This window comes from Palaemon carinicauda, chromosome 25 (genome assembly GCF_036898095.1).
Source record: "Palaemon carinicauda isolate YSFRI2023 chromosome 25, ASM3689809v2, whole genome shotgun sequence".
In the NCBI taxonomy this organism is placed as follows: domain Eukaryota; kingdom Metazoa; phylum Arthropoda; class Malacostraca; order Decapoda; family Palaemonidae; genus Palaemon; species Palaemon carinicauda.
The window spans coordinates 93831139-93850991 of record NC_090749.1 but is presented as its reverse complement, the minus strand read 5'-3'; the positions used below and the strand labels follow the sequence as shown (position 1 = coordinate 93850991).

Here is a 19853-nt window from a genome sequence, read left to right as displayed (position 1 = left end):
ACCATTCCTGAGTGCTGATGCGCGCTACGCGCCGACGAAACCTGACCTCCACGCTCATCAGGCATCATCTTCTAACCCTAATACAGGGCATCAAGGGCGTATTCGCCAACGCACGCATACTTCCCTCACGCATTATGCCAGTAAAGTAGAGCATACGCACCCATGTTCTCCTGCGCGCCAGGCTTTGCCTGAGCAAGCGCGCCCACGGCCAGCTATGCACCATCCCTAACCTGCGCGTCAGTGCTCTCCTGCGCGCTCCTGCGCATCAGCACGCCATCAACCTCCTGCGCGTCAGTGCGCTCCTGCGTGTCAGTGCGCTCCTGCGCGTCAGTGCGCCATCAACCTCCTGCGCGCCAGTGTTCTCCTATGCGCCAGCGCTCTCCAACGTGCCAGGGCTCTCCAATGCGCCAGCGCTCTCCCGCGCCCCAGCGCCCACTCGCAGCAGTCATCTCTCCTGCGCGCCCACGATCTTCGGATCTGGGCGCTGTTGGGAATTCTATACTGACTTCTCCCACGCGCCATCACTCTCCAACGCACCAGCACTCACCTACGCGCCAGCTTTCTCCAGCTCGCCATCGCGCCGACACGCGCAGTCTCCTGCTCGCGTCCACGAAGATACGCGCGTGCGCCCTCGCCCATCCTCTCCTGCACTTGCGCGCCCACAAGATGCACTCCCACCAGCAGCACTGGCATCAACTGCGCGCTCGCGCGCCAGGGGTATCTCTCTTGCGCGCGCTCCCCCTACGGCTTCTTCAGGGGCACGCGAACTCTCGCCTGCGTGCCTGCGCATTCAATGCCCTGATCCTGCGCGCCCACGCGCGGGTGAATATTCTCCCGCGTGCTCGCCTGTGCACCCACAGTCTCCCGCGTGCGCTCCTGTGCGCCATCAGTCTCCCGCGCACTCTCGCAGTTGCCCGTGCACCCACACGCGCACCAGCTGTCTCCCACGGGCGACAACTGGTATTCTTCATCGCACGAGCATCAATATCCTCCCGCTCGCGAGGCTGCTGGACAACGCACGGCAATTTCACCATCGCCTCATTCCCCTCCCCGCAAACGCATAACAGCGCGTATTGCGGCGGAAGGAAACATCCAGAGGGGTCCAGGATCCCTATTCCTTTTCAAGCAAACCCACCTATGGGAATTCCTCCCAGGGATCCTTTTATCCCTGTCCCTTCAAAGGGGGTGTCTGACAGCGCGTCTGTCAGTCAACAACCTTGGTTCGGTGCACTAATCAGAGCAGTTATACAGGCGTTTAAACCTGTTTTCTCTGAATTAGGGCACAGATCCTTGGCTGTCTCTACCCCTCTGAAGAGAAAAAGAGGAGTTCCGGACGCGGTAACTTCTCCAAGGGCTAAGTTGACTCCACGCAAGCCTTCGAGGCAGGTTCCTTCATCCCCCAGACTTTCTCTCCTTCCCTGTCGGACGAGTACTTCCCTTCCTCAGGGGAATCATGTGAGGTGAGACTTTCCCCCATCGCACCAATGAGGGAAACCCCTCCTCGCGCTGAGAAGTCTTCCCAAGTGGGGGCTGGAAAGAACTTGCCATCTTCTATGTTGGAGTCCTACATCCTTCTCAGGAAGGAGTCGAAGGACTCGAAGACTCTACCAAAGTCCTCTACAACACCAAGGACGGAGCCAACTAGCCACTCGGAGAACGTCCGCGACTCTCCCCAAGAAGAGCCTTTGGGGACAGGAGACTTCGCTGCAAGTCCAACGTCAGGAGCAGACCAGCAAGAGTCAGAACATGCGTTTTGGCCAGTTCTGACTCTAATGAGGGCTCTCAATGGGTTTTCCGACCCAGAGATCCCTCCTCGAGGGGGCAAGGACACGGTCTTGGACCGCGTATACGGTACTCAAAAACCATCTAAGACCAGTGCGGCTCTGCCCTGGTCTCAGGGGGTTAAGAGTACCAAGGACGAGATCGCTGTACAGCTCTCCGAGTTGTCCTCCTCCAACCGTTCCAGTGCCGGCAACAAGCTTCTCCCACCTCCTCGGGTACAGCAGAGGAGGTACTTTGAGATCTTGGAGGAACCTTGTTTAGCTCTTTCTCTCCACCATTCGTTGGAAGAGCTTACCAGGGGAGTCCCTCTTGAGAGACTCTCCAACTGGCAGGTCTCGTTCTCGGCAACCGAGATCCTTAACCAGGAAAAGGTTGCGAAATGTGATATGGAAGCCACGTTGACATCTAGTTAGGGACCTAAGGTATCCTGATACGCTCTGAGGATTTCTCCAAGGAACGTACCAGGAAAGCTATGGAGACGTTCCTTCTCTCAGGCACTCGCACGATTGAGTTTCTGGCCCACCAAGTCTCGAACTTGTGGGCAAACACCATCCTGAAATGTCGGGATGCGGTGGCTGAGAGATTCCATCAGAAGATCCCTAGCACCGAGATCAATAGGCTCAGGCATTCTTCTTTAGAAGGAACGATCCTGTTTGAGTCTAAGGATGTGGAACAGGCTGTTGAGAGGTGGAGGAAGTCTCACCAAGACTCCCTCCTTCATAGGGCTTTGACATCTAAGCCCTATAAGCCTCCAGCACCCCAGCAGTCCCGTCCGACCAAGACCGCAAAATTAACGACAGCAGCGAAGACAGTGGTGTCTAAGCCCTTTCCTGTCAAGGATAGGAAAGGTAAAAAGTCCTCCAGGGGAGGTAAAAATCCTAAAGCGAGCAGCCGAGGCCGCAAACGCTAGGATTGGCAGTCCCCCTGCATGTCCACCAGTGGGGGGATGCCTACAAAGTTGCTCAGGCAGGTGGCAGCAACTCGGGGCTGATTCCTGGATGATTTCCGTAATCAGTCAGGGATATCGCGTCCCGTTCACAACATCTCTACCTCCCCTGACGACGAATCCAGTGTCATTGAGCTCCCTTGCCATAGGATCGGCAAGGGGGCAAGCCCTTCGGGCAGAATTCCAGACCCTGTTGAAGAAGGGTGCTCTCCAAGAGGTCCTTGACGGGTCTCCAGGCTTCTTCATTCGACTCTTTCTTGTAAAGAAGGCATCTGGAGGCTGGAGACCAGTTATCGACCTCTCAGCTCTGAACAAGTTTGTCAAACAAACTCCGTTCAGCATGGAACAAACTCCGTTCAGCATGGAGACGGCGAACATGGTCAGACTAGCAGTGAGACCGCAAGACTTCATGTGTACACTGGACCTAAAAGATGTGTACTTCCAGATCCCAGTCTATCCGTCTTCAAGGAAGTACTTAAGATTCAGCCTAGACAACAAAGAGTACCAGTTCAAGGTGCTGTGCTTCGGTCGTTCCACAGCACCACAGGTTTTCACCAGAGTATTCACCTTAATATCTTCGTGGGCACATAGGATTGGCATCCGTCTCCTTCATTATCTGGACGACTGGTTAATCCTAGCAGATTCGGTGTCATCCCTTCTTCAACACCGGGACAAACTTCTGAGACTTTGCCAGGATCTAGGGATCCTGGTAAATCTTGAGAAGTCCTCACTGCTTCCCACTCAAAGCCTTCCCATCAGACGACAAAATAGCAAGGCTGAGGAAGGTCGCAAGCCCTTTCCTCAGACGAGAAGAACTTTCAGCCCAATCGTGGTTACGTCTCCTCGTTCACCTTTCATCATTGGCTCGTCTAGTTCCCAACGGTCGCTTCAGGATGAGATCCCTCCAGTGGCGACTCAAGTCCCGGTGGAATCAAGGTTACGATTCCCCGGACGTCCTGATCCCTATGGAACCTGCGGAACTGACGGACTTCCAATGGGGGGTGGCAGACGAGAACCTACGAAAAGGAGTGGACCTTCTCGTCCTCCCCACGTATTTGATGCTGCTTTTGGACGCTTCAAAGAAACGGTGGGGGGCCCACGTACTGCACCACACAACCTCAGGCCTGTGGTCAGAGTCAGAAAAGTATCTCCATATAAATCTGCTAGAGATGAAGGCCGTCTTCCTGGCCCTTCAACAGTTCCAACAATACCTGGCGGGTCACTCTGTAGTGGTGATGAGCGACAACACCACAGTAGTGGCTTACATCAACAAACAAGTAGGTACTTTTTCGCAGCAACTATCCCATCTAGCAGTAGAGATACTAAGATGGGCCGAAATCCACTCGATACCGCTATCGGCACGCTTCATTCCAGGCAAAAGGAATGTGCTCGCTGACAATCTGAGTAGAACGTCTCAGATAGTGAGTACCGAGTGGTCTTAGGATCATCTAGTAGCCAACAAAGTCCTGACTTTGTGGGTTTCTCCAACTGTGGATCTGTTCGCAACAGCCCTGAACTTCAGGCTCCCGCTGTACTTCTTCCCAGTCCCAGACCCCAAGGCTCTCTGGCAAGATGCTTTCCAACAACGGTGGGACAACATCGACGTGTGCGCCTTTCCCCCATTCTGTCTGATGAGGAGGATGCTCAACAAGACCAGAACATCAGTCAATCTTTCAATGACCCTCATAGCTCCGCTATGGCATCACGCAGAATGGTTGGCCGGACCTTCCGCAACTCCTAACGGAGCTACCAAGAGAACTCCCTCCATGGCACAATCTGCTCAAGCAACCACATACCAACATCTTCCACAAAGCCATAGCTTCGCTACGACTTCACGCCTGGAGACTATCCAGCATCTCTCTCAGAGAGGATTTTCGCAACAAGTTGGTGTCAGGATGTCTGGACATCTGCGAAAGTCATCCGCAGCAGTCTACCAGGCAAAGTGGAAAGTCTTCTGTGGTTGGTGTCGTGGAAGGGGTTTCTCCACTTGAGGCCACTATTCCAACAATAGCGGAGTTCCTCGTGTATTTACGGGAAGAAATGCGCCTCTCAGTCTCGGCAGTGAAAGGCTATCGCTCAGCCTTAAGTCTAGCTTTCAGGCTGGAAGGAATGGACATTTCTTCATCGCTAGAACTTTCTCTACTCATACGTAGTTATGAACTTACCTGCCCTCAGTTGGAAGTGAGACCTCCTCCATGGAACGTGGTTCGAGTTCTCAGGTCTCTTAAGAGACCTCCCCATGAACCATCACGCCAGGTATCAGATGGCCACCTAACCTGGAAGATGGTGTTCCTGCAAGCTTTGGCTTCGGCTAAGCGTGTTAGTGAACTTCATGGTCTCTCGTATGACATCGCCCATTCAAGGGGATGGGGGGAGGTAACGTTCAGCTTCGTCCCTGAGTTTATTGCTAAGACTCAAAATCCTGGAGAAGCGGATCCTCGATTCGACTCCTTCCAGATTTCTAGTCTCCGCTCTGTAACAGAAGACCCAGACCATCTCTTACTATGCCCAGTAACGAGTTTGAGGCTATACCTCAAAAGAACAGCTGCAATCCGTCCTCATGTGCCAGCATTATTCGTAAGCACAAGGAGGACTAAGAGGAGGGTCGCCAAGAACACCATCTCTGCATGGATTCGTAGGGTCATTCATCTGGCCTTGAATCCAGATCCTCCTCCGTCACGTCGCCCTAGAGCACATGATGTCAGGGGCATAGCTACATCCCTGGCCTTTAAAAGAAATTTCTCTGTGAAGCAGGTCCTTCAAGCGGGGGTGTGGAAGAATCAAACTACGTTCACAGCCTACTACCTGCAAAACGTGACCCACAGGAGGCTCGATACGTTCTCTATCGGCCCTGTGGTGGCTGCACAACAGCTGGTTTAAAACCTCAAGCTCCTTATTGGAAAAGTAGCAGAAGGTTGAGGGCATTGTTACCCGGCTTTAGTCTGCATGAATGTAAAGGTTTGACTTGCCCTTATTCTTTTCTTCATTCTCCCCTTTCTTGGGGAAAGCAGCATCCTGGGTTCTCTGCATAGCTGACCTCAAACCACTGCAGGTAAACCATGCTCCCTTGTGTTCCTAGTATTAAGTTAATACTGTTACGTCCCTATACCCTGACGAGGTGGTATTGGGAAAGTCCTAGTCTACAAGTTTCCATCTAAAGAACTTCAAAACAACTTTTTAGGACGAGTCACACTTCATACCTTCACACACAGCTTGCGTATGCCGTTGTCCTTGCGTAGCAAGATTCTAGCGAGGTGCAGGGACTCCTTATTTCTTGGGTGCTTACGCGCTCAAATAATGAGCCCCGGGCAAAGCCAAAAGCCAGTACTGGCTGGGACGTCCACCCATCCTAATGGGTGAGTCACCCCTATTAAATAGCGTGGTTTGTATTCCAGTTACGGAACAAATGACAAATTCGTAGATAATTTGTATTTTTCCTAACTATACAAACCTTAGCTATTTAACCAAACTTGCCCGCCAGCCCTATCCCCCTTGAAGTCCTACCTCCAAGCAAAGTGAGTTCAAAAACAGGTGTGGTTGGGGGGGGGGCGGTTAGCAAGCTACCCTCCCCTACCCCCGCTAACTAGCGGTGTGGGTAGTAAACCCTCGTTAAATTTTAATGGCTCGTCATTTCAGCTACGCTGAAAGTAATACCCCTATTAAATAGATAAGGTTTGTACAGTGAGGAAAAATACAAATTATCTACGAATTTGTCATGTCTCAAGACAGAAAGTATTTAGAATTTGAGATATTTACTTCTAAATCTTAAACATTGGCAGTTAACAAATGAATATTCAAAGAAGAAGAAGAGCATGAGCCATGAAGCTCTGAAGTCACAGGGGCTAAACTTGTGACCCAAGTACCTTCTGTTGTAACCCCCCAGGTACCCTATGCATTCCAACACTGGCCTTGGCCCTGAGTGGGACATACTGGGCATTATCCTGCTCAAGTCTCAGAAGAAGAAACAGGGACAATGACATTCAAGTTCACCCCCATATGCTTACCTTTACTGCCATGGAGTTAGACTTCTTTGAAGTCTTGGATAAAAAATACCCTAGAGAGGAAGTCTGTTCCATCTGTTCTGTATATGCTGATCTATTGGTGGATGCACACGAGCAACTTTCATCCTAGCGAGTGTTGTTGATTCAACGTTTCAGCCTCACTTATTGGAAGCAGTTGCTCTGCGACCAATCGCCTGACTTGGTCAGCAATCAAACCGCTAAGCTTTGCTCTCTGCCACTAAAGTGGAAGTTAGTCTTTCGCTTGAGAGATATATTTGCCTTTTTCTCCCTCTGAGCCTGCTGAGTGCTGACCCTTCGGGGATCTCAGCAGATGCAGTCGCTAATATAACTTGCTGTCCTAGCCAGGTAGTTCTTGTATCCAGGCAGCTCAGAAGCATTCTCACGTTCCAACGCGAGAGCGCTCTGGCTCTTCAGAGTTACTGGGAGAACCTGGCAGCTATCTGAGTGGCCAGTGGTGTCAGAGGTGAAAGCTAGCCTTTCACCTAAGAGTTTGCTTAATGCAAGCAATCTTTCACCTCCTCACGACGTTATTCAATCTCTAGCAAGCCTTGATTATGGTGCCAAAAGTGAAAGCTTTTCCTTTCATTTGAGAGATTTTGCTTAAACTTTGAATGGTTTAATCTTTTGTGTTATCAAGAATCTGTTGACTTAGTCATTAAATTTATGAACCACTCTTTGTAGATTATTCATTTTGTGAAAACATTTAGTTAAATATTTTGAAATGTATCAAGTTTTTTCAAGGATTGTGTCAACCAGTTTTGCATAAACTCAATGCCTATCGGATGGTGGCTAGGCTCCGCCCACTTGCCAGGTAGAGCAACCCTCGCTATGACTTTAACCACAGATCAGTATGGTCGGATTTCTCTGCTGCTTTTGACCTGGCAGTTAGTTTTTCTTTCTCTTTTCAGAGTGATTGTTCTTGGCAGTTTTGGATGTAGACTCTACGGGCATACATGATGCTGTGCTCTGGTAAATCTGGTCTGAATTGCGGCCAGTACATTAGAAAACCAGAAATGGATCTCTTTCATCTTTGTGTCTTTTGTAGTCAAGTTTCTGTTGTTCATGATTCTAGTCAGCTGTTCCATGTAGAGAAGTCGACTGTAGGATGAAGACCAGTCATTGACCTTTCTCATTTGAATAAGGTGGTTCTGGAAAATTTGTTCAAGATAGAGACATTAAGTGCAGGTATGGAGACCTCAAGGACATATATTTTCAAATACTAATCCATTTGTCCGACAGAAAGCCCCTCTGCTTAGTTCTCGTTGGATTTGTGTACCAGCTCAAAGTTTTGTGCTTTGTGCTGTCTACTGTTCCCCATGTGTTCACATTCGCCTCATCTTGCATCCATTTGAACTGGACTCATCTTCTGAGATATCTTGACGATATTTGATCCCGTTTAATCTTATTAGCAGCATTTTTGGGCCGGAGCCATGTCGTCCTGATGGAAGTTCCTCATTGGCAGCTTCTACTTGGGATGTTTCTGTGAGTGATATTCCAGATAAATTCTGGAGTCTGGAAAAGCCAGACTATCTTTAGGATCTGTGGTTGTGTATCAAGCCTATGTACCACATGAGATGAAAAGCATCTTGTCCAAGAGTAGAATGAGAAGTGACAATGTCCGGCTGTTTGTTTTCTTCTTTATTCTCTCTCTGCCATGCCATAATGCGCTGAACTGAACGCTTGATGCAAGTGAGCCGCTCAACCAAGTAGTTTTTCCTTCCAGCTATGTTTGTATTATATTGCGCTCCCCTGGTTATTTATGTAACTACTTTGTCAAAAACTCCAACTTTTTGCAGTTTTTTTTCTCCAATGAGACACTTATTACCATTGGTCAATGTTAACCAAGAGTATTTAGCATTAGCTTTTGTTTTTCTATATTTTAAAAATTTTCAATTCTGACTTCACAGTTGCCTTTCGAGTTTCAAGGAACAGTAGTCAAAATTGTTCTGTATCTGTGAAATGGGGAAATTAACTTTTAAGAAATGTTTTGTATTGATCGAAATTTTCCAATCTTTAGTTTTGACAAGAAAATATTTTGAGGCAAATCAGACTTATGTTGGTTGTTAAGAGTTTGGGGCAAATTTTGAGATATTCTAAGTTGTTGTGAAATTGGTTTCTTACAATCAGTCTTCAGTGGGGCCTTTCGTTTAATTATCTTGTGTCGAAGAGTTGCAGAAGGAACATGATCACTTGGCAGAAGTTGAGGTTTTATTTCAATCTGTTTTGGCACTTCTTTTGGGTCCTGTTTCAGGGAAGGGAGGTTCAATAGACGAAATTATATTTGAAGGTAGTTTGTCCCAAGAGATTAGTTTATACATCTTTAATCAATAATTTACAGTTTTGTTAATGTTTTAGCAAAACTCTCTTCTGACTTGACTTTATTAATTCTTTGTGTCGTATTCCATTCATTGCTCAGACTTCATTTCATCCATCTTGTGGTCTTGTTCATTTCTTCTACTGAATTTTCCCTCTAGGGAAACTGAATGACTTCTATGGTCCCATTACCAAGCTATATGGTCCAGAGTCTATCAATATAGTCAGAAGGGGTTGATGACTGTTCTCCTCAAGCATTGCACTGTAGACATTATCATAAGTTCTTTACTCCATTCTGTTGTCAATCTTTTTTTTTACTTTCAGCTAAACAAGTCAATTGTCAAGTGTTTCCCCATTTGCATCTATGGTGTTGAAGAGTCTTCCCAGAGTCAACGTAACATTGGGTTTTATGGCCCAACCATTTGGACCTTCCCTTGGACAGACAGCCAAGTTTTGTTTAGACACAGATCAGAGCTTTGTACCTATCATAGAAATCATGCCTCAACCTCTTAAGGGTTTAATGGATTAAAAGTACATCAGTTATGGTGGCTTATGTAATAACGCCGCTGACTGGTGAACACCAGTCTGGGGTTTGAGTCCTGCTCAGACTCGTTAGTTTTATTGGCTGCTGCAACCTCACCATCCTTGTAAAATAAGGATGAGGCATATGGGGGAGCCTATAGGTCTATCTGCTGAGCCATCAGCAGCCATTGCCTGGCCCTCCTTGGTCCTAGCTTTGGGGGAGAGGGGGCTTGGACACTGATCACATGTATATAGGGTCAGTCTCTAGGGCATTGTCCTGCTTGATAAGGTAATGTCAGTGTCCCTTGCCTCTGTCGTTCACGAGTAGCCTTTAAACCTCTAAATGAAAAGGAATTATTGTGTTTTTGGTGGTAAATCTATTCTAAAATTGGCGCTGCCTTTTGCGTAATCACTTGTTTGATCCAGAGGGAAAGTTTGGCAGTTGAAAAGGGGCGAGAACTTTCTGTTGCCCATCACGGCACCAGATATGTTGCTATTGTGTTGCAATTTGTCTATCATCATGTATAAACCTAAACAGTCATGATTCTACTTAGCCAAGAAGAAAACCATTCTTATCGGAGTTATTGTGAATATATCATCACATATGGAGATGACTTTGAATTGAAAAAATGCATTTGTGAAATTTAAATTGACAAGAAAAGCTCTCGAAAAAAACAAGTAAACGGAGAGGTAAGATCATAACTCCCTGAGCCTAATTTCAGGAATAATAAGTTAATGCCCAGACTTTTGCTCAGTTTAGCACTTGGCTATGCATAAACGCATCGAGCTCATTTGATTCAACTTGATTTAAATGTTACTCTTGCTTAGGCTTGCCAGACCACAAGATTAGAAGTCCAGGACACACACGAAATTCCTCACCATATTTATATTAATTTATACCTACATACACAGCCAGTGTATTATAGATATAATTATCTCACACTTGTAAGTGAAAAATGTAGAGCAAAAATCATCAATGACCTTTCTGCTATAGGGTCAAGAAAGAAGGGTTATGGGATCACAGACTCTTCCTTCCAAACCCCCCCCCCCTCTGTGCCTCGAGTGGTTGTACAACTGTCTCTCTCTCTCTCTCTCTCTCTCTCTCTCTCTCTCTCTCTCTCTCTCTCTCTCTCTCTCTCTCTCTCTCTCTCTCTCTCTCTCAAGTGATTGTACAACATTTTGAAATTGATGTCAATGTATCTGACAACATTGGTGCCACTATAGGGCAAAAGGTTGCTGCAAAGATCCTTTGGTAATGATAATAGTGTCATCCCACATGTTCTGTATTGACAGTGAAGAGGCATTGTTGTATTTACTTATTCCCCACACCTGACTTAAAGAAAAATTGCTCCTTTATTTGGGTTTCTATAATACCAAAACCTGAAAATTCCTGTGAGCTTAAAATCTTCCCTAGAGGTGAAGCCTACCTTATTGTATGGCCTATACTAGTGATGTAAACTACTTGATTGTGAGGCCAAATCTAAGGACACAGTAATGGAGGGTAAGTGTGAATTGTGGTGAACTGTATTTACTATTTCTGTAATGACTGTGAGCAATGGGGAAGGTAGACGATCTAAACTAAACAATGGCTCTAAGGTTGTGGACCGAATGGTACCTAGGGAAGTTAGTCAAGATTAAGCAAGATAAACTGATTGGACCAGTTGGTAAATCATTTAATGCATTAAATGGCATAAAGGATCTAGTAGGGGCTTCTAGACTCTGTCTACTTATTCAAGATCTATTAAATGAATGTAGGAGAAAACTAACTTTGGACTTAAGGTAGGGTCCTGTGGGCCTCATAGATAAACTCTTATTTAGCACCATGGTATAATTCTGGATAAATATAAGTAAATATACATGATAACATAATTAAAAATAACAATTCAAATAGTTCAGAAACATTGAAAAGAATATGATTTTAATCACACTTAATTTAGTAAGAAGAAGAGTTTAGGTGTTTTGTTTACGTTTAAAGAAACCTGAAGTCATCTTGTAATGGGAGTCGCTCTCTCTCACGTGACCTCAGTCAATAGAGCTTTGGTTTCGATGACGTCATCAAACCGACGCCTTCCATGTCAGCGTCGCCAACGCCTTAACGGGAGGCAAGATGGTTTCCTTTTATAGCAAATATACGTCAATATAATAGCCAGTTTTAAGACCCTGGAAAGTGTTTTGTTGTCATTGTTCGAAGTTTTATAAAGAGAGAACAGATATGTGATAAAAGGGATGTCAAGAATTAACATAAAAATCGACAAAATAAGAAAAATATTGTGAAATTAACGAATTTTACGATTTCGTCAGTAAATTAAATGAAAAAATGTGAGGAAATGAAAGGTAAGCAGATGTACCAACATCATTTCATGAACACACATGAATGTACAGTAGTCATTTCTTTTAAGTGGTGGCTGTCTCAGGGAAAAGAAGACAACTGTCACTGCCACATTCATTTTCTAAGAGATAAATCAAGGATAAGCCTCCTGTGCAGTAGAACATCCACTTCACACACCTACACAGAAACCTCACCAACAGCACATCAAATACCTACAGAGACAGACACTGGCCCATTATGCACCTCCATCTTGCAAGGGCTCTTCTAGTACTTCCTGCACATCTGCTGTGGGTCCTTCAAACCTTTCCTTCAAGTCCCTCAGTGTCACTTCCCAATGTTCTGATCAATACTGTCACCTTCACTCAACCCTTTACCTTTTTCTGAAATTTTCGTCAAATTCATTCTTACCTCTCATATGTTATGCAAACTTCATATCGACAGCTTCAACCTTTTTTCTTTCATCCCATTCAACATCCACACTTAACTTCTCTAAAGTAAAGTGGGTTCAACTCTGCCTCTGTACATTCCAGTCTGGGGTTCATTACAACTTGAGTATCGTAGCAGTCTCTTGCACACATCCGGCTGCTTTTCTGACTTTAACTGTTTCTCCAACTTACCTCCTTTGTCATCTTTCTATCATCCGTTGTACTTACTTTACTTCAATTTAAGGTTTGATTCCCTGATCCTATCACACAGGGGAGCCCTGTGCCCTACAGGACCTACAAGATCTGTCTATCTTATAACATTCCTAAGTAGAGTATCCCACATCGCACTAGTCCTAACTAAATATATAAATAAAATTATTTGATTCCTCGTCCATCTCTTTTTACATACTTTAATTTCTGTCCCCTTGCTCAAAGTTGCTCTAAAATTCCCACTTTGAAAATGCTTTTAATCTCTTTCACCAGTTTCTTCAATTGCTTTTCACTGTCCCCAATCACCACTATCCTTTGCAATCACCAACCAGCCCTCTCTTCATATTCACCATTCATTTCCTTATCCCACAACTGACTCTGTTCCATCATCCTGTGTCTTCTCTCAGAGATCTCCCATCACTCCATCCACAAAGATGTTGAACAAAAGAAATGCAGATAATCCAATAACACACATTTTTCTCATCTCCACTTTCATTTCTACAATATTCCAATAGGCCTACGTAGACACACTTTGTTTCCATCATAAATCTTTCAATTAATCTCAACTTATTTTCTGTTTTGTGAATTTCCAAAGATCTCTATATTAGTTATCTATATATTATTCAATCAACATTTTCTCTATGCATTCCACATACATATTTATTTGCTTTCAAACTTCTCTCTTCTCTGTTTAATGAGAAAGAATCAGTTGAAACTTTCGCTACCCTTTCCTTACCATTCACCTTTCACACTTCTATGTCCAAAATTCTTAATAATTTTCATGACCTTTACTTATGTGTTCATTCCTCTTCGCCCATTCCTGTATTCGTGTCTCTGGGTAAGACATATTTCAATAGAGAAACAAAGACATCTTCAAATATCTTGTTGGACATTTATCTAATAGGCCTAGATCATTTTTGAAACCCTTAATTTAGTACAGATTCATTTCAAAATCTCAATCATGCACTAAATATCGTTTGTATTAGAAATGATGTATTGATACATTTGATTTAATGAAGCAATTAATCTTGGGGCAATTTCTGTTAATGTTAATAAAAGTCTGGCTTTACCTAACGGCTATTGGAAAGCAATTATGATAATAACATTAATTCTTCTTAAATATGCAAAGTAAGTGAGTTTGCAAAAGGTAGCTATTTTCTTCAAAATTTATATATGAAATCTGATTATTGATAGATATTGTTTTCACAGACATTTCCTCCAAGAAGAAGAAAACTCGCTCTTATTCAATGCAAGTTTTGTTAATGCAATGTTGCAAACTCTGGTTAAAAACACTTAGTGTTACTTCAAGTACAATTATTGTTGGGGGAAAATTGCTATAAACTACATGATGTGTAGACGTTATATTTCGTTTATTCATTATTAATTCTAGTATATTAAAGGCTTTTTGTATCTGGTTGTTTTTATTTAACAATCATAAATATTTTATTAACATATAGGATCTTTTTTTAAGTGATTTGAAGCATAAGAAAGAATTTTGTCTAATGTAAAAAAAATCTTGAAAAACGAGATTATTTCATGGACCTAGTGGCTTGAAGATTTGTATATTGATAGAAATAATCTATATTTATAATATATTTAAAATATGGTACACTTAAATCAATAAAAATGCAAAATTCACGAATTGAAACCTAAATGTAGATATATCGAAGTCTACCATGATTCCTGAATTTCATAATAACCTGTTTTCTTAAATAACCCGTTTTCTTTAATAACCAGAAATCGAGAATTTGTTGTCATTCGAAGGAAAAATGGCTTCGTTTTTCTTATGTAATATAATCTAAAGTAAGTTACATTGCTAATTTAATGTTGCTTTAGAATATAATTAGTATAATCAATGTAATCTTGTCATCATATAAAGGGTATTGTTATTGTATAAGGCCATTATATAGGTCTGTGGGTGGCCTCCCCATATCCCATATCCTGTAGGATATTTAATCCATAGAGACGTTTTATCCTTATATTAATAGACAGAGTTTCCCATATAAATTGTGCCTATGGGATAGATTTAACCTCAGGACCCCAAGAACATGAGGTTAAAAGACCCTCTTAAGTCACAGGTTGGTTGATATTATTATAGTTTCGGTCGGGGAAACCTTTCTTAGTCAAAACCAACTTTGGGTTTTTGGTTGGGGAAAACGCTATATAAAGGTAAAACAAACCTTTTCTTCTATATATTATGTTCTTGTATAATAAATCCATTGAAAACTGCACAAATTATCTATATTTTATACTAATGGTATATTTTTCATTTAGATTTTGACATTCTACGGATCGGTTGTATTCGCTCCCGTTCGTTCGTTCGTATGTACATACCAGTTTTGCCAGTACATACGGAGCTTAGGGTTTTTATTTTTCGGCCAGCGAAGCGAGCCCACGGCAGAAGAACCACCTTTATATTTAGGGTAAAAGATTTTGAAGAGAAAATATGTTTTCCTGTAGTAATTAACGTGATTTAACCAAATTTGACCTTCATTTCAATTGCAACCAAACAGAACAACCAGTTAGGCTAACTTTTGTGTCAAATGAAGTTAGCCGATCTGGTTGTTCTGTTTAGTTGCAATTGAAATGAAGGTCAAATTTGGTTAAATGACGTAATTACTACAGGGAAACATACATTTTCTGTTCGAAATGTTTCCCTGACCAAAAATAAACTTTTACCAGCATCAGTAGGGGTCTGCGCCCATGTTACTTTTAGGATGATTGTGGAATTTTTGTGCATTTAGTTTTACTAATTTTATTTTATGTTAAACAGCTATTATACAGAAGTAGGCAAATAAGAATTTTCAATAACTTAGACTGCAAGTTGACAAAATCTCGTCACGAAACAAAAGATTCTCAGAAACCTGATCTCTCGCACTTGGCTTTTTTTTCTCTTTGACTGGTAAAACCTTCTGTCATGACCTGCATTGAACCTGTCTTGGCCTACACATAGGCCAGCCATGAAATGACCTCAAATTGTAAACAAATTAATATTATAGAATATCTCCTTCTCAGTCTAAGGACAAAATCTCAGAGTTAGGTTAGTTAAGGTTTTGGTCAATTTCAAGGATGGTTCCTTCGGGGAGATGCTGGTTTCGGCATACTGTGCTCAGTGCAGTTAGGCGTCGCAGCACTTATGGTCTGTTTATTCCTGGGGCTATTTTACTTAACAAACTCTGATTTTGTTCCTTTTTCTTTCTTCCAATTTTACTCCAAAGTTTTCTTCCATTTTCTATCGTTCAAGATATACCCAATATTCAAGACTAAATCTAAATGGTTTAGTAGATTTTATGGAAATAAATCATAGTTGTATAACACAGTACATTTTTCATTATCATTTATTCAATTGGGATTTATATTGAAAAATAATTCACTTAGTAATTTCAACTTAGACTATAAAATTTTTGTTTATCTTATGTTTCAGACTTTCTCATATCAAAATGAATACTGTATTACCATTGAGCATTGCTTGTAGACAGATGGTAGACAGTACAATAATGTGTTACCTTGAGCAGAGTCAAACATCTCTCTTATTCCTCATAGTTTTATCATTTTCATTCCTTATTAAGCTGTTTTTTATGTGATTATGAATTCAATGCACAGCACATTATGCAGTATTTCATATTATTTTTTCACAAAGTAAATTTCTTTTTTATATTCCTCAGGAAGACGTTGTAATCGCCTTCTGGTAGCAAGCTGATTGTCCTAATCTTTGCTGTGGCAGGAGATAACACCCGTCATATTGTCAGGAGTCTCACCACAAAGGTGACTAAGATAATCGCCATCCAGCCTCATAGCAGCTCATCTTATCGGGTTCCATCATTGCTGTGACTCCAGACCCCCTCGTTTTCTTCGGTGTTAGTAAAGTCAATACTGTATTCAATGGAGATGCAGATGGTTCCTTATTCTGCCATTTATAGAAAGAAGAAATGAAGAGGATCAGATAAATCCAGAAACAATGGAATCCATTGCGTTGAATTCTCTTGTCCAAAGACTGAATCAGACAGGTATTGGCTGAAGGGACATCCACTGAAGGCTCCTCATGTTTCATTGGTGAGTTTGGGAATCAGGGTTTTGGGTACCATATCATACAATGGAAATATAAGTAGGGTTGATATTAAGAACAGTTCCCAATGTGTAACAGGCGTGTCATAGATCTCAGTGGCCTTTGGGTTAGGTTACTTCCATTTTCTATCTTCCCTCTTGACCGTTAGATTTTCTTATTCTCTAGTCTCTGCCTTTCAATTAAAGGTCTGGCTTAATAATTCCTTTATAATAATTGCTATATACAGTGTTGTATGATACTGTACCTATAATCATTATCAACTTCTTGCTGAGCTTTAGAAATAAGACCTCACTATTTTATAATACATTACAGTACTGTATTGAACTGTATTCTAATATCTACTGCTAATCAGATTTGTTCCATAACTGGAATACAAACCTACGCTATTTATTTGGGGGTTTTACTTTTGGCGTAGCTGAAATGATGAGCCGTTAAAATCTAGCGAGGGTTAACTACCCATAACGCTAGTTAGCGGGGGTAGAGAGGCTAGCTTGCTACCGCTCCCACTCACACTCCGGTGATATAGCTCACTTTTGCTTTTGGCTCGGATGGTATACGGTTATTGCCGTTCCTCATCCTTTGCCGTTAATGAATTCTTTTGTGCTTTTTCTTTGTGTTAGTGTGTTTGTATATTGACTTCTGCGACCATGCGCACCTACCCTGGACTTGATGGCCGGCCCTGCGAAACTTATATGTCGGCAGTGGAGACTGATCGCCACACCTTTTGTCCCTTCTGAAGAGGTCAACGGTGTGATAGTAACACAGTGTAGTGAGTGTCGGGAGTGGTCTGGCTCTCAGTGGGAGAGGTTTGGGTGACGACGGAAGAAGTCTATGCGGGATATCTCTCTTTCGAAGGTTCCTTCAAAGGGGGAAAAACCTAACGCGGCTTCTTCAGTCTCGCGACCTTCCTCCGAAAATCCTACTCGTTCGGCCTCTTCCGAGAGACCGTCGAGTAGTAATGTACAGTAGACCCTTTCAATTGCAGCCAACCCCGGTCTTCGAAAGATGGTGTTGCTTCCCCTAGCGAAGCTGCCCCACTTCTCCCCACAGGTGAGGTCTTGTCTATGTTTTTTGTTTTACAGGCATGGTCGTCCTTGGGGCTTCCGGGTCCGCCCTCCAAAGATTCCTTGCTGTAGTACAGCTCATTCTCCGGGGTGCAAGTGTGCAGCTGTTGTTGTCGACTTTGGAGGTAGATCCTCTTGCGCTCATCAACGTCATGGTGTCAGAGGTGTCGTCTGTAGTTTCTGCCACAGCCCCTGCCCCTCCAGACTCTCCAGCTGTTGCTGCCGATTTAGGTTCCCCCATTCCTGATCATCCTTCGAGGGGGAAATTTACTCCTATATCTGTCTCTCCTGCGAGTGTTTCTCTTTCTCAGTGAAGTTCTTTCATAGAGACTCCTCTTTGGAGGACTTCTGCTGCTCATGGCCAGCTTTCTGATCCATGGGCCCCTAGAGGGTGTCTCCGTCGCAGAGCTCACCCGCCGCTTCACCTTAGAGGTTGTCCTTCACCATCAGGGAAAAGACGCCACTTCAGCACTTCAGCCTCGTCTTCGTAGCCGTCCCTCGCAGAGGAGTCTCCACTTCAGTTGTCTCCTGGCCCTCGACCTTCGCTCGTTCCTGGACCTTCTGACAATGCTGCTGCTAGTCCTCGGACTTTGGTCCTGGACTCTTCTATAGATTGTTAACAATCTCCATCGGTGGATGTTCGCCCCTCCAAAGGGCACATCCCTGTTCCTGTGCTTCCTACCAGCTGACCTGCCGACCTACCATCACCATTCCTGTCTCCGGTACAGTCTCCTTAGGCTTACCAAAGTGTGCAGCTGCGTGCCAACGCTCTCCAGCTCGCCAGCGCCCTGCAGTGCACCAGCGCTTACCAACATCTCATCAGCGCCAGCCTGCTCTGTCATGCTTTACTCAGCATGCACGCTCTCCAGCTTGTCAGCGCTCTACAACGCTTTGGTGCGGGCCTTCACCTGCTCGTCCTCAGCACCTTCCAGCACAACCTCGCCACTGAGAGCAATGTTTGCCAGGTCGCCAGCGCTCACCAGCCAACCTACGATCTCCGGCGCAACAGAGCTCGCCTAAACCTCAGCTCGCGCCCGTGCAACTTCGGTCTCAGGCTCGCCTCTGCTGTCTTATACGACAGCTACAGTGCTCTAATGCGCGCCAGAGCTCTCCTGCACGCCAACGATCTCCAGCGTGCCAGTGCTTTCCTGCATGCCAGAACTCTCCTGCACGCCAACGATCTCCTGCGTGCCAGCGCTTTCCTGCATGCGAGAGCTCTCTTGCACGCCAACGATCTCCTGCATGCCAGCGCTTTCCTGCATGCCAGAGCTCTCCTGCGTGCCAACGATCTCCTGTGTGCCAGCACTTTCCTGCATGTCAAAGCTCTCCTGCGTGCCAACGATCTCCTGCATGCCAGCACTTTCCTGCATGCCAGAGCTCTCCTGCGGGCCAACGATCTCCTGCGTGCCAGGGCTTTCCTGCATGCCAGATCTCTCCTGTGCTCGTGCCAGTGCTCTCCTGCGCGGCAGCACTCTCTCGCGCTTGCTTGCCCTCTACCGTGCGCCAGCACTCTCCTGTGCGGGAGAGCGTTGGCCAGTGCTCTCCAGTACCGAAGGTTCCAGCTGCTCTCCAGCAACATCCTGCGCAATCTGTGGGGATTGCACAACACCCTGCGCATTGTCTTAGTGCGCGCCGCTCTCCTACATGCCCTTGCTCTCCTGCATGCCCTTGCTCTCCTGTGCATTCTAAAGAAGCTGCACAGTGCTTTACTGCGTGCCAGCACTCTCCTGCACACTTGTGCTCGCCAATGCACCATCGCTCGCCAACGCGCCAGCGCTCACCTGCGCACTCGCGCACTGACCAGCAACAGGAACATCACATTGACAGTTCAGCATCGCCTCGTTCCCCACCCTGCAAACGCATTTCAGTGCGTCCACCAGGGAAAGGGGAACAGGCCTCTACAGAAGGGTTCAGGATTCCGAAAGTGCCTTCCTCTAAGGCGGACCCACCTACAGCAGAGACTCCTCGTAGGGAACCTTCGGTCCCTTTCCTTTCAGGGGATCTGTCTGACAGTGCGTCAGTCAGTCAGCAGCCTTGGTTCAGTAATATGGTCAGGGCAGTGGTACAGGCATTCAATCCTCTGTCTGGCCGCTCTTCGGAGCATCCTACAGCTCCAGCAAACCCTCTGCAAGGAACCATGACTTCTTCTTCTCCCCTTAAGAGGAAAAGAGGAG

At 44.6% G+C, this 19853-nt stretch overlaps 2 protein-coding genes and 1 pseudogene across 2 annotated transcripts in view; 2 read left to right on the top strand and 1 right to left on the bottom strand.

Annotated features, from left to right (window-relative positions):
• Window positions 1–19853, top strand: part of LOC137618716 (zinc finger protein OZF-like) — a 912062-nt gene that overhangs the window by 636257 nt on the left and 255952 nt on the right. The gene's annotated exons all lie outside the window — the stretch shown is intronic.
• LOC137618715 (zinc finger protein 83 pseudogene) overlaps window positions 1–19853 on the bottom strand; it is a 637840-nt pseudogene that overhangs the window by 392816 nt on the left and 225171 nt on the right.
• Window positions 14286–19853, top strand: part of LOC137618717 (uncharacterized) — a 50244-nt gene continuing 44676 nt past the window's right edge. Inside the window, exons 1-2 of the mRNA XM_068348880.1 lie at window positions 14286–14352; window positions 16215–16602. The gene's annotated coding sequence lies outside the window, so the exon portion shown is untranslated. The remainder of the gene's footprint in view (window positions 14353–16214; window positions 16603–19853) is intronic.